Consider the following 6117-nt stretch of genomic DNA (forward strand, 5'->3'; position numbering starts at 1 on the left):
AATCAGGTCTCCTCACAGCCTCCGCAGCAGCCTCCTACTTCAACATTCCAAAATTCCCCGTCTGCTTTGGTGTCCACATCTGTGAGGACAAAAGCAAGTCGCTATAGCCCAGATTCCCAGTCCCAGCCTTTCCATCACCAAAGACCAAGTTCAAGGGTCTCTCCAGAAAGTGTTGTGGACAAATGCAGGGGAAGGTATGGTCTTTATTTCAAACCCTATGTAAATTTACAACCAATAAAACCATTTCTAAGATAAGAGATTTGGTTATCATACCTAGAGTTTATTTGCCTGCATTGCTTTGCAGGTTTCTTCCATGTACCATTCTTACCATCACTCTTCTGTTTGGCAGTCTATTATGTCTTTTTTTTTTTTAATAGTTTGGTGTATCTTAATTCAAACTTCTAAAACAACACAGAAGACAGACAACGTTAAAAATATGCACTTACATGTTGGACAGCTCAGTCAGAAAAGTGTAGTGGATGGATGGATCTGCTGTATGATAAAAATGCTACAAACACTATTAAGTTGCCATCAATAAGAAATTTACTTACTTAATAAAAAATCCCAATGTTGGCATTGACCAGAAAGATTTAACAGGTTTATAACTGTTACACAGTTGAACTGCTGCCTTTTGTATATATCCAACCCAAATGCCTTTAGTCAAGTTCAGTTCGTAGCGATCCTTCCCCAGGTTCCCCAAGCTGTTAATGGTTTAGGAGAGGAGACGGCCCATCTCCCTTCATGGAGTAGCTGGTGTTTGAACCACCCGTCTTCTGGTTAGCAGCATCGCACATTCCACATGCATTACAGCAAATAGGCTACACCCACCAACTTCTGAGTATACCTTGTTGTGCTGCCAACCCAAAGGTACCTGGTTCGTAGATGGGCAGTCCCTTCCTGTGTGATTTACTGACTCCAAAAACCTGCTAATGGGTAAGCTATAAGCCAGCCTTTGCATAGTCAATAAAACCCAAATAAACATCTTTCTGGCATTCTCTGCTTTCATGTATTATCACGAATGGATCCATGTATCATCAGTAATGTTATCTCTCAAGCTAAAGCCTCTTACGAATATAGCCTGAATTTGTGGCAGTTCTCTGTTGATGTACTTTTAGCTGATTTTACATAATCTTCAGCAAGATTTTACTTGTGTGTGATACTATTCAATATTTTCCATTCTGTTGGATCACCTTTTTGGGGAATGGAAACAAATACAGATCTCTACCAGTCAGCCAAATTTCCTGGCATAGCCTGATGAGCATGTCTAGGGCTGCGTCTTTTTTTTTTGGAGGTTGGCCATTCAGATTTTTTTTTTAATTTTCTGCTGTTAGGGACCTCTCCAAAGTGCTGAAGAGCAGTGGTGTCTCTCTGGAGACTAAGGTGCGTCTGATACAGGCCATAGTCTTCGCAATCACCTGTTATGCATCAGAGAGTTGGACAATGACCAAGGAGGATAGAAGGAGAACTGATGCCTTTGAGCTGTGGTGCTGGAGAAGAGTACTGAGAATACCATGGACTGCTAGGAAAACAAATAGATTTGTCCTGGAGAGGGTTAAACCGAGTGGCTCCTTGGAGGCAAGGATTCTGAGGCTCCGTCTAACTTACTTCGGACATGTAGTGAGGAGAGACCGTTCCTTGGAGAGGGACATCATGCTTGGGAGGGTGGAGGGACGGCGCAGGAGAGGAAGGCCCTCTATGAGGTGGATTGATTCAGTGACTGGGATAATTGGGATGGGAGTGTCAGAGACAGTGCGATTGGCACAGGACAGAGCGGAGTTTAGGGCTGTTGTACATAGGGTCGCTATGAGTCGCAGGCGACTCGACGGCACATAACAACAACACTAGTTTATTTACAAAATGCACTGTTTTTAAGGACAAATTCTTTCCATTTCCTTCACACCCTCCCCCCTCATCAAATTGTACAATCCCATCAACACCCTCTCCCCTTGCACATCCTCATCCCTCTGCTTCCAACCTCTCCCATACCTCTTGGATCCTTATATTCATTCCACATTAATAGTTTTATACAATATTCTTGTGGGACTGTGTTAATTCACTCAGCATAATGCTCTCCGGTCCCTCCCAAGTTGGGTAATAATTTACAAAAACATTGCTCCTGCATGCTGCATAGTATTCCATTGTGTGAATGTACTATAATTTCTTAATCCATTTGTGTTTGGAAATTTGGGCTGTGTCCATATTCTTGCTATGGTGAACATTGGTGTATAAATCTTAGTTTTTGCCTCAGTTTTCATTTTCTCAGGGTATATTCCAAGTAGTGGAATAGCTGGGTGATATGGAATTTCTTTTTTTTTTCTTTCTTAATTTTTATTTTATTTTATTATTTTGGTGTGCGCGTACCGTCAAATCAGATCTGACTGGTACAGGAGGAGATTGTCCCTCCTTCCCCGGCAGAGCATCTGGTGGATTCAAACCGTGCGCCTCTGGGATTGTAGTTGCAGCTCCTAGGCCAGCAGAGCTCCCTGATATGGAATTTCTTTGTTCAGCTTTTTGAGGAAGTGCCAAACTGCCTTCCAGAATGTTTGTACCATTTTACAATCCCACCAACAATGTATAAGAGTTCCTCTCTTGCCACATCCTCTTCAGCATTTATTACTTGTTGCCCTGTTTAACTTTGCCACTGTTACTGGAGTGAGATGGTACCTCATTGTGGTTTTGATTTACATCTCTTATTGCCAGTGATTTGGATCATTTCTTAATGTGTCTGTTTGCCATTCAGTTATCTTCCTCTGTGAAAATTCTTTCCGTGTCTCGTCCATTTTGTAATTGAGTTATCAGTCTTTTTCCTGCGGAGGCCCAGGAGTATTCTATAAAGTTTTGTTACAAGCCTCTTGTCTGAGATGGTAGTATCAAATGTTTGTTCCCAGTCTGTAGGTTTCTTTTCACCATGTTGCAGAAAGTTTTTGATACACACATGGATTTAATCTTTAGAAGGTCCCATGCATCAGTCTTATCCTCTTCAGATTGTGCGTTTCTGGTTATATTTGGCAGTCTCTTTATACCTTGGACTAGCACTTGTAAGCTTGATCCCAGTTTGCCTTTTATGAACGTTACTATTTTGAGCTTTACTCTCAGTAGAGTTGCATCTTTCTGTTGAAACGTGTCAGTTGTCATTCAGTTAACTTCTGGGGTCTTTTTTTGATAATGCTTTCAGTGCAGCTTGGACTTCCTTTTTCATAACTATTGGCTCTCAGTGATCACATACTATTTCCTGTAATGATGTGTGTTCACTAATTATTTTTGCTAAAGACACTCAATATATTCTTTACATCTTCTGATGGCTCCTGGATCATTCAGGATTTTGTACACAGCATCCTTCCATATTGCAGCTTGGGGCTTGAAGTTGCTTTTCGGTTCTTTTAACTCGGGCGTAGATACCAAAAATCATATAAAAATGACTGACAAATTTTGACAGATTTTTGGCTGGGTACCAAGTCGGTTGGCACGCAACGGCTTCAAGGCTGCAGGCTGCGCGAGGACCCGCAGCCCCGCCCCGGCCTTCGGGGGTTACTGTTCTGGTGAAGACTATGAGACGCTGAGACAGATTGATGTGCACATTTTCAATGCAGTGTCCTTGCGTTGGACAAAGCTGCCACCGGTGAGGCCTGCCACCCATGGACAGGCTCCTGTAGTACTTTACATGCGATATGGACACTCAATTGTCCTCATTGATGACACAGTCTTTCTTTGGGGCGGGCGGAATGACACAGAAGGGGCCTGCAACGTTCTCTATGCCTTTGATGTCAATACTCACAAGTGGTCCACACCCCAAGTGTCGGGAACAGTTCCTGGGGCCCGGGATGGGCATTCAGCCTGTGTCCTGGGCAAGACCATGTACATTTTTGGGGGCTATGAACAGCTGGCAGACTGTTTTTCCAATGACATTCACAAGCTAGATACCAACACCATGACATGGACCCTTATTGGTACAAAGGGTAACCCGGCACGCTGGAGGGACTTCCATTCAGCCACCATGCTGGGAAATCACATGTACGTCTTTGGGGGTCGTGCCTACCGCTTTGGGCCATTCCACTCCAACAATGAGATTTACTGCAACCGTATCCGCGTCTTTGACACCAGGACCGAAGTCTGGCTGGACTGCCCACCCACCTCAGTGCTGCCTGAGGGACGCCAGAGCCACTCAGCGTTCGGATATAATGGAGAGCTGTACATCTTTGGGGGCTATAATGCAAGACTGAATTGGCATTTCCATGACCTCTGGAAGTTTAACCCTGTGACCTTTACTTGGAAGAAGATTGAACCAAAGGAGAAGGGGCCCTGTCCCCGGCGGCGCCAGTGTTGCTGTATTGTTGGTGACAAAATTGTCCTCTTTGGGGGTACCAGTTCTCCTGAGGAGGGCCTGGGAGATGAATTTGACCTCATAGATCATTCTGACTTACACATTTTGGACTTCAGCCCTAGTCTGAAGACCCTGTGCAAACTGGCCGTGATTCAGTATAACCTGGACCAGTCCTGTCTGCCCCATGATATCAGGTGGGAGCTGAATGCCATGACCACCAACAGCAATATCAGTCGTCCCATCGTCTCGTCCCATGGGTAGGAGGAAGTTTTCTGCCGTCTCCCCACCTGAGCCTGCTGTTGTCTTCACTGCCCCTGACCATCTCTCACCCGCCTGCTTCTTTGAATCCTGGACTCCATACACCTCCACGTGGAGTTGCTGGACTAGAGGTGTTTTCTGTGCTCAGTGGGGAGTCACTGGGGAGAAGGCTAGGTCTCTCCCCATCTGGGGCCAAAGGCCTCTTCCCCTTGGTGCTGTGTCTCATCTACACTTACTTCTCCAACTACTCCTGGGCCTCTCTGCTCTGCCCCTGGCCAGTCACCCTGGGAAGGGAAAAGAAAGGGGATAAAGGCAAAGCAAGCAGTGTCTGACTGAGCCTCAGGAGCTTCCTCAAATTCTTCCTCTCCCTCCCCCTGCCTGAGCCATGTGAGCATTGACTGGGAGCTGAGAGTTGCAGCTATTGGCATGAAACCTCTTTCTCCCTCAGCCGGGGACCAGCAGATAATCCCACCCATTTGCTGCCAGAGTTGTTGCTGTAACCTGAAGCTCAGCCAGCTCAGATTTTGTAAAAATTAAAAACCTCAAACCGTGAAAAAAAAAAAAAAATGACTGACAAATTTTAAGGGCAGGACACAGAAGAGAGCTAGAAGAAAAATATTTGTGCTGCTCTCTTCTTTTTATCTTAGAAAACAGCTATCCATTTAAAGTAAAAATAAAGTTTACAATAAAATGGACAACAATATAAAAGTAGACAAATTCTTCATCTTTCATGGATGTGTTGATACTTCTTCAAGTACAAAAAATCAGTAAAGCTGTAAGAGTATGAGAGAATGTAGGGTTTTATAGTTACCTATTAAAAGAGCAAGAAGAAAGTAAAAAAAAATTCTAATAACCATTTGGCATGATAGGAAAACAAAATTTTCATTTTTCTGTGTATTTTCATTTGAAAGGAATAAAAAAAGGAAAGAATTAGCACACTTATTTTCTACCTATCTTCCTTGCTCTTTAATACATAAAAGTCATTTTTCTGTAATTTATAGTATTTATGTCCAAACAGGGATAGCATTGCTGATCTCAGGTCTTGGCTGAAAGCAGAGGGTTGTGTTTTTACTGACTGTGCAAAGGCATTTGACTGTATGGATCATACAAAGTATGGCTAACCTTGAGAACTGAAATTCCAGAAAACTTTATTGTGCTTATATCTATACCTAGACCTAAGAAGATGGTATCTTAACAGCAAGAAACACTGATTTGTTTTAAATGGGGAAAGTAGCATGTCATCCTTTGTACATACCTGTTGAACCTGTATGCTGAGCATATTATTAGAGAAGTTGGTCTTTATGAAGATGAATATTGCATCGGGATTAGAGGAAGACTCATCAACAACCTGCATTATGCAAAAGACACAGCCTTGGCTGCTGAAAGTGAAGAGGACCTAAGACGCTTGTTGCAGATCAAAGGCTGCAGCATTCAATATGGATTATATCTCAACCTCAAAAAAACAAAAGTGGTGGGCCGATAGGCAATATAATAATAGATGGAGAAAAGATTAAAATTGTTAACAATTTCATCTTGCT

General features: G+C 43.2%; 1 pseudogene; it reads left to right on the top strand.

The window, feature by feature from the left end:
- The first annotated feature begins 3475 nt into the window (after positions 1-3475).
- On the top strand, positions 3476-4582 carry LOC102860078 (annotated as a pseudogene).
- The last annotated feature ends 1535 nt before the right edge of the window (positions 4583-6117 follow it).

This window comes from Elephantulus edwardii, unplaced genomic scaffold (assembly GCF_000299155.1).
Source record: "Elephantulus edwardii isolate Elephantulus edwardi_28Jun2011 unplaced genomic scaffold, EleEdw1.0 scaffold00324, whole genome shotgun sequence".
Taxonomy (NCBI): Eukaryota; Metazoa; Chordata; class Mammalia; order Macroscelidea; family Macroscelididae; genus Elephantulus; species Elephantulus edwardii.